This window comes from Rhinopithecus roxellana, chromosome 5 (assembly GCF_007565055.1).
Source record: "Rhinopithecus roxellana isolate Shanxi Qingling chromosome 5, ASM756505v1, whole genome shotgun sequence".
Taxonomy (NCBI): Eukaryota; Metazoa; Chordata; class Mammalia; order Primates; family Cercopithecidae; genus Rhinopithecus; species Rhinopithecus roxellana.
The window spans coordinates 132,312,613-132,320,745 of NC_044553.1; the positions used below are offsets into that span (position 1 = coordinate 132,312,613).

General features: G+C 46.3%; 1 pseudogene; it reads left to right on the forward strand.

Annotated features, from left to right (window-relative positions):
* The first annotated feature begins 7,173 nt into the window (after window positions 1–7,173).
* Window positions 7,174–7,614, forward strand: LOC104677564 (annotated as a pseudogene).
* The last annotated feature ends 519 nt before the right edge of the window (window positions 7,615–8,133 follow it).

Consider the following 8,133-nt stretch of genomic DNA (forward strand, 5'->3'; position numbering starts at 1 on the left):
GAGGACAAGGTCTCCCTCTGTCACCAAGGCTAGAGTGCAGTGCCATGATCTCAGCTTGCTGCAGCCTCTGCCTTCTGGACTCAAGCAATCCTCCTGCCTCAGCCTCCAAAGTAGTTGGAACCACAAGCACATGCCACCACACCTGGCTAATTTTTGTATTTTTTGCAGAGATACGGTTTTGCCATGTTGCCCAGGCTGGTCTCAAACTCCTGGGCTCAAGTAATCCACCTATCTCAGCCTCCCAAAGTATTGGGATTACAAGCATGAGCCACTGTACCTGGGCCAGATAGTTTCCTATGGTGTGAGATTTGTCAGGTTCTCGCTCCCTTTCCAGGACTAAGCAGGGTCCACTCAGGCTTCTGCTCCCCTGGCAGCCTCCTCTGGGCTTTGCCTTCTCTGGGAACCCATGGAGAGACCCTGGCCTGACTCTGCAGCCTGAGGCCTCAGGGTCAAGCGAGCCTGAAAGTCACATCCCAGGGCCTTCTTGGATGTAGCCAAGCTCCAGAAGCCAAGTTGGCCTGAGCCAGTGACTTTGCACAAAGGAGCAGCTGAGAAGAGTCAAGTTGGGAAAGTCAGTGACTTGAGGCTGAGTGGAAATGAGGAGTGCTGGCTGCAGCAGGACCCATGAGGGATATGTGAGGATTGGAACCAGAAACGGTCTCTGAGGAATGAGGGGGCTCATGGGAAAGCAAGGTCCTGAGAGCTGCTTCACCTTGGCCTCCTGCTTCCTGCCATCCACCTCTGCTGCTGCTGCCTCTGCCTTCAAGTGGCCCAAAGGCTGTTCAGATGTGCAGCTGTCGAGTAAATCATGGTACATTCCCATAGTGAACTACCATGCAGCCATTTGGTGTGTTTGCAAAGAGGTTATGATATCATGGAAGAAATGGTTTTGTCATAAGGATAAGTGAAATAGCCGAATGTAACACAATTACAGCAACGTGGGGCGGTGAATGGAAGGCAATAGGCGAAGGTGGTAATAGTGCTTGCTGCCTGGTTGGAGGAATATGGGGTATTGTTGTTTTCTTCTACGTTTTGGAAACAGGTATTGATTTTACAATACAAGGAGAAAAAAGCCTCTGGGGCCAGATATACAGATTTTAAAAGCCCTGCTTCTCAACTCAGTCTGTTATCCTGCACACACATGCACACATATATAGTTCATCGATGACCTTTGTATATGGTAATGAAATTTGTTCTTTAGTATGCAAATGTGTATCAATCTGTACACCAATAAGTGTTTACTGAGCACCTAATAAGCATCCAGCTATGCCCTAGGAGCTCTACTCCATTGCATGTAATGTGGAAAAAAAAACTTGTTCCCTATTCATGACAGTTCCATCTCTCCCCACACTCCTCAGAGCCTTTGCCCAGGAACAGAAAAAATCAGTCAGTAGGTGTTCAGTGTTGCCAAATAGCTATCTTTTTCCTCAGTCTTTCCCGACCCTGAGAAAGTATGTCTCACCTAACCTTGCTGTAGAGTCTTAGCGTTAAGTCTCCCCCAGCTCTTGGGCATGCAGCACCTTACTTCAGATGTTGTTTGCGAGAGTTTCCTTCACTGCTTTCTCCCTGCTTACCTTCCCCTTCCCAATTGGAGGAGAAGGAAGAAAAAATGAGCTGGGGGTCAGGAGTAGGAATGGGTCAGAGAAGAATCTGGAATTATACTCATGTTTTCATCACAGACAACCAGTTGGAGGCGCTGCACTCTCAGGAAAGAGAAGGAAGTGCGTTTCATCCGAGTTGGGGTCTGGAAGACACAAGGGATATGTAGGAGGTGGTTCTCATTTTTATTGGGAGACAAGTGTGTATATAAAGTCAGTCTCCCTGCAGGATGAGAATCATAGTCATGGAATTGCTAAAGAAGATATAAAAGCCTCAGGACCAAATGACATGAGAAAATAGTGGAGAAGAATTGACTTTCTCCCCAAGAAGTGACTTGACCACATCAGCCCCAAGTACCCAGAATATACAAGCCCACACATCTGACTAGGCCTGGGCTAGAAAATGGGGGGGGGGGGGGGGGGAATGGGGAGCACTCCCCATTTTCCTTGATAGAAATAGATGCAGCAGTGAGTAAAATTCCGTGCCTGCCACATCTGCTGCCTCCTCCACTATGCACTTACCCATCCTGTTTGCCAAAGAGGGACTGCTTTCTGCCCAGCTCAAGAGAGCAAAACGAAGAAGGAACAATGTCAGCCATGTGTAGCCCTGAATCCTGCCTGACCGTTGCAGTTGCTCTGGGGCTTTCAGCCAGAACTGGGGTGGCCAGATCTGATGAGCCTTCCAAAGGAGAGAAGAGCACTCCAGACCAGACGGCTGAAGCAGTTGTTAACGGCAGCAGCATTGCAGGGCAGGCAACACTTCACAGCATCACCAAAGATTGATGCAAATTGGTTTGGTTCTGACCCTGTCACACCAGGAAGGATAATGACTCCAGCAGCGCCGGGCATGGGAGGGGGCACGTGGTGGGGGCCGTGAGGATTGGTGTCTCACTTCACATCTTCATTAATGATCTGAAAGACAGGGGTAAACAGCATGCTAATGAAACCTGCAGATGATTGGTGTTACAACCCCCAGAGAGGACAGAGAAATAGCACACCGAGACCCAGAGAGCTTAGAAATATGGGCAGGAGACTGTCAAATGAGACTCGTCCTAGGAAAATGAAAGTTGACGTGTCAGGGAGGAATGATGCAGGTGCCTCTGGGTGGGGGCCTGCAAACCTGAAAAGCAGAGATGGGTGGCAGGGTCAGGAGGCTGAGGGATGTGATAAGGTTTGAGGTGTGTTGGAGGGAGACGGAGGAGCTGTCCTTGAGGACCCAGGGGACAAGTACCCTTGTGCATTTCTGGTCAGGACTGACCATGGGGCCAACAGTTTGTGCAGCCGGGGTACCAAGCAGGTCGCACTGGCCCATTGGCCTGTGTCAGCCCCGGAACCCCGCTGCAAGCCAGGACCTCTGATTTCACCCTCACAAGCTGTGCCTATTTGCACCCAAGCCATTAAGACTAAAAGCGCCATTTTGACCTGAACTACTATTTTCCTAAAATGAAACAAGCCAAAATACATATTTAAAATTTTGCACTAAATTACTGGGGATAGGATATTCAAGAGCAGAGAAAGGAAAAAATGTCTGTGTTTTCAAGGGTTTCCCATTCAATAAAGATTTATCGGAGGCGTAACTCATTTATATTAAATCTACAAATCTGAAGTGAACAGTGCAATGATTTTTTTCCTTGACCAAATCACTTCACCAAGTCTTGGTTTCCTCATCTGAAATGAGCATAACAGCAGAACATATCTCACAGCTGTGTTGTAAAGATTAAATTAGACTCTGTAAAGCCCCTTGGGCACAGTAAGTACTCACATATGGGGTGATTATTATTACTGTTTATTATCCTCTAATTTTATTCCTTAAGCTTTCCTCTTAGCTCCCTAAGTAAATGATTAATTTCTTGAAGTCAAGGACTGCTTTAAACTTCTTTTCAGCTCATGGGTGCTGAATAAATCCTTGTTTGATGGATTAATGCGTTAGAAAATTCTTTTCATATAAATAATTTTATTCTTACCCAACTCAGATCTACTTTAAATGAAATCGCTTTCTTCAAAATAAAAGAAAAACAAGTAAAATCCTGATATCACGTGAGTGTTTTGAAGACAAAATATTCTGCCTTGAGTCTGTGCTAACACCACGTGCTGTCTGGTGAAATGTTAGGCCAGAGGAAATCCCAGCCTGATGATTAAGAGCTCACTTTTGGGGCCAGGCGCGGTGGCTCACGCCTGTAATCCCAGCACTTCGGGAGGCCGAGGCAGGTGGATCACGAGGTCAGGAGATCGAGACCATCCTGGCTAACATGGTGAAACCCCGTCTCTACTAAAAATACAAGAAATTAGCCAGGCATGGTGGCAGGCGCCTGTAGTCCCAGCTACTCGGGAGGCTGAGGCAGGAGAATGGCGTGAACCCGGGAGGCGGAGCTTGCAGTGAGCTGAGATCCTACCACTGCACTCCAGCCTGGGTGACAGAGCGAGACTCCGTTTCAAAGAAAAAAAAAAAGCTCCACTTTTGAATCCAGTCAGGTTTGAATTAGGGTGACTAACTGTCTGATTTGCTTGGAACTCAGGGGTTTCCTGGGAGGAGGAACAGTCTTGACCATGTGACAGTTGATCATTCTAGCTTGAATATGGGTTCTGCTACTTAATAGCTTTGGGGTGTGGCCTTGGATAGGATTCTTAGCCTTATTGAACTTAGTTTCCTCTTCCATTAAAGGGGGAAAATAACTACTTCACCAGGTTGTCGAAAGGACCAAGTGTCCCCACTGCGGTGGTTCACACCAGTAATCCCAGCACACTGGGAGGCTGAGGCAGGAGGATTACTTGAGTCCAGGAGCCAGAGACTAGCCTGGGCAACATAGTGAGACCCCATCTCTACCAAAAAAAAAAAAAAAGTTTCTTAATTAAATAAAATTAGCCAGCGCAGTGGCACATCCCTGTAGTCCCAGCTGCTCAGGAGGCAGCACCGGAAGGATGACTTGAGCCCAGGAGTTCAAGGCTGCAGTGAGCTATGATCACAGCATTGCACTCCAGCCTGGGCCACAGAGTGAGACCCTGTCAAAAAAAAAAAAAAAAAAAAAAGGACAGGGGGTGGTAAGCATGGTGGCTCACACCTGTAATCCCATTACCTTGGGAAGTTGAGGCGGGAGGATCACTTGGGGCCAGGAGTTCAAGACCAGCCTGGGCAACATAGTGAGACCTCATCTCTCCAAAATTAAATTAGCCAGGCATGGTGGTGCACACCTGTAGTCCCAGCTACTTGGGAGGCAGAGGCAGGAGAACCACTTGAGTCCAGGAGTTTGAGGCTGCAGAAAGTCATGATTGTGCCACTGCACTCCAGCCTGGGTAACAAAGTGAGACTGTCTCAAAAAAATAAAAAATAAAAAAGAATTCAAAGAATATGCTTATGCCTATTCCACTTTTACCCAACAAAAATGAGTTGACACCAAAAGACACATGCGAAAACAATAGCAACTTCATTCATGCAAGTAAAAAACTGGGGGAACAAAGGCCATCAGCAGGAGAATGGATAGATTGTATATTCTGTGTGGAATGCCAATTGGCAATAAAGAATGAACAAACTACCATGCTGCTTCACACAGTAATATGGAATGAAGGGCACATACCATACAACTCCATCTGTATGAAATTCTAGGACAGGCAGAACCAATCTAGGTGATAGAAGTCTAAATAGTAGTTACCTTGGAGGTATTAACTGGAAAGGGGCCCAGGGAGCCTTCTGGGGTTTTGGAAATACTCTCTCTCCTGATGTGAGTGGTGGTTAACACAGGAGGGTATGTGTATAAACATTCATCGAGCCGTGCAGTTAATAGCTGCGCACTTTATGTAAGCTGTGCCTCAAAAGAAGTTAAGGTTCTCTGAGCCTCTAAAGGGAAGCGCTGATGAAAGCTGTTGGTTTTTATGTTTCAAACCACGCCATGAAAGGTATTTGGGGCAATAGCATAGGGGAATCTAGAGGATCCCAGACTCACCCTGGGTTCAAAGCTATGAAGTCAGAAAGAAGGACAGAAGATGGTCAATATATCCCTTTGGCAGCTGCCACTCATGCTCCACCAGCGACTGAGCATAAGGACTAGAGGGCCCTGTCCTGTGCCCTCACTCTCTGTGACCTCAATGTGGGGGAGGGCTGTCAGCCAAACTCCAAGCCCCTTGCTGCACCCTTGGGCTCTCCTTTGAGGGAGCACCGTTGTCTATCCACCCTTTACAGAGAAATCAGTCCCCAGACTGTGGACTCCTCAAGAGCGAGGACCAGATGTGTGTTTCTGTTTCTCCAGAGCCTGACCTATCGCAGAGGCTCATTGCACAGTTGCCAAATGGATGCCTCCAGTGACCTAACTCGTCACTTAAATTCTTCCCAGGTGGAACTGGCCACTGATCTCAAAGCCAAAGATATGTTTTTTCACTCATGGATCATTCACGTGCTCCTTCCTAAAATAACTGGAATTCCAAGAGAGCTACCAGCATCTCTGACATACTTCCTATCAGTGCAATTCTGATTCTGTTATAAATGATCTTCAGGCTGGGCGTGGTGGCTCACGCCTGTAATCCCAGCACTTTGGGAGACTGAGGTGGGCGGATTACCTGCAGTCGGGAGTTCGAGACCAGCCTGATCAACATGAAGAAACCCTATCTCTACTAAAAATTCAAAATTAGCCAGACATGGTGGTGTGCGCCCGTAATCCCAGCTACTCGGGAGGCTGAGGCAGGAGAATCGCTTGAATCCGGGAGGCGGAGGTTGCACTGAGCTGAGATCGCACCATTGCACTCTGGCCTGGGCAACAAGAGCAAAACTCTGTCTGAAAAAAAAGAGAGAGAGAGAGAGAGAGAAAAGAAGAAGAAGAGGAGGAAGAAAGAAGAAGAAGAAGAGGAGGAGGAGGAGGAAGAGGAAGAAGAAGAAGAAGAAGAAGAAGAAGAAGAAGAAGAGGAAGAGGAAGAGGAAGAGGAAGAGGAAGAGGAAGAGGAAAAGAGAAAGAAAGAAAAAGAAAGAACGCAAGAAAGAACGAACGAAGAAAGAAAGACAAGAAAGAAAGAAAGAACGAAAGAAAGAAAGAAAAGAAAAGAAAGAAAGAGAAGAAGAAAGAAAAGAAAGAAGGAGAAGAGACGGACAGAGAGAAAAGAAGAAAAGAAAGAAAGAAAAGAAAGAAGGAAAAGAAAGAAAGATGGCCGGGCGCGCGGTGGCTCAAGCCTGTAATCCCAGCACTTTGGGAGGCCGAGACGGGCGGATCACGAGGTCAGCAAATCGAGACCATCCTGGCTAACACGGTGAAATCCCGTCTCTACTAAAAAATACAAAAAACTAGCCGGGCGACGTGGCGGGTGCCTGTAGTGCCAGCTACTCGGGAGGCTGAGGCAGGAGAATGGCGTGAACCCGGAAGGCGGAGCTTGCAGTGAGCTGAGATCCGGCCACTGCACTCCAGCCCGGGCAACAGAGCGAGACTCCACCTTAAAAAAAAAAAAAAAAAGAAAGAAAGAAAGAAAGAAAGAAAAGAAAGGAAAGAAAGAAAAGAAAAAGAAAGAAAAGAGGTGACATCCCGGGAAGTGCCACCCCCAGCCGCCCGGGACTCGGGTGATTGCTGCAGCTCGCTCGTGCCCCGGAAACTGCCCCTTTTCGGGGGTCATGATGGGCAGCAAGATGGCGTCTGCCACTAGGGTCGTTCAGGTAGTCAAACCACACACTCCATTAATAAGGTTTCCTGACAGAAGAGACAATCCTAAACCCAATGTATCAGAAGCTTTGAGATCAGCAGGGCTACCACCTCCCTCTTCTGTAATTTCACAACATTCTGAGGGAAGTAAATCACCAAATTTGCTGATGTATCAGGGTCCACCAGCTACTGCAGAAATAATAAAAACATTACCTCAGAAATACAGAAGAAAACTTGTGTCTCAAGAAGAAATTGAATTTATCCAACGTGGAGGTCCTGAATAACCATGGTGGCTGCTGTTTGTCATCAGACAATAGAATTGTCTTTACAATAAAGGACTTCCAAAATGACAGATGAGAAATTGTATATTAAACACCTTTAATAGATAGTATGAAAAAAATGAAATATAGAAAATTGAGATGGACACGTATTTCCTAATTTATGTATCTTGGTCAGCTTCTCCACAAGCTTACCTAATTGTTTATATACTCTATACTTATTAAAGTATACATTTAAAAGAAAGAAAGAAAGAAAAGAAAGAAAGAAAGAAAGAGAAAGAAAGAAAGAAAGAAAGAAAGAAAGAAAGAAAGAAAGAAAGAAAGAAAGAAAGAAAGAAAGAAAGAAAGAAAGAAAGAAAGGAAGGAAGGAAGGAAGGAAGGAAGGAAAGAAAGAGAAAGAAAGGAAGGAAGAAAGGAGGGAGGGAAGGAAGGAAGGAAGGAAGGAAGGAAGGAAGGAAGAAGGAAGGAAGGAAGGAAGGAAGGAAGGAAGGAAGGAAGGAATCTTCAGTTCTTTCTATAGCAAAGAGCCTGTATTTACACTGCAGGAAACTCTGGAGTTATCAGTGGTGCTGGTGACAGTCACTGGGTTTGGTATTCCCTTAGATGGAGGCTAGGGTCAGCTGAATTGTTAGTTCCCTTGAAGAA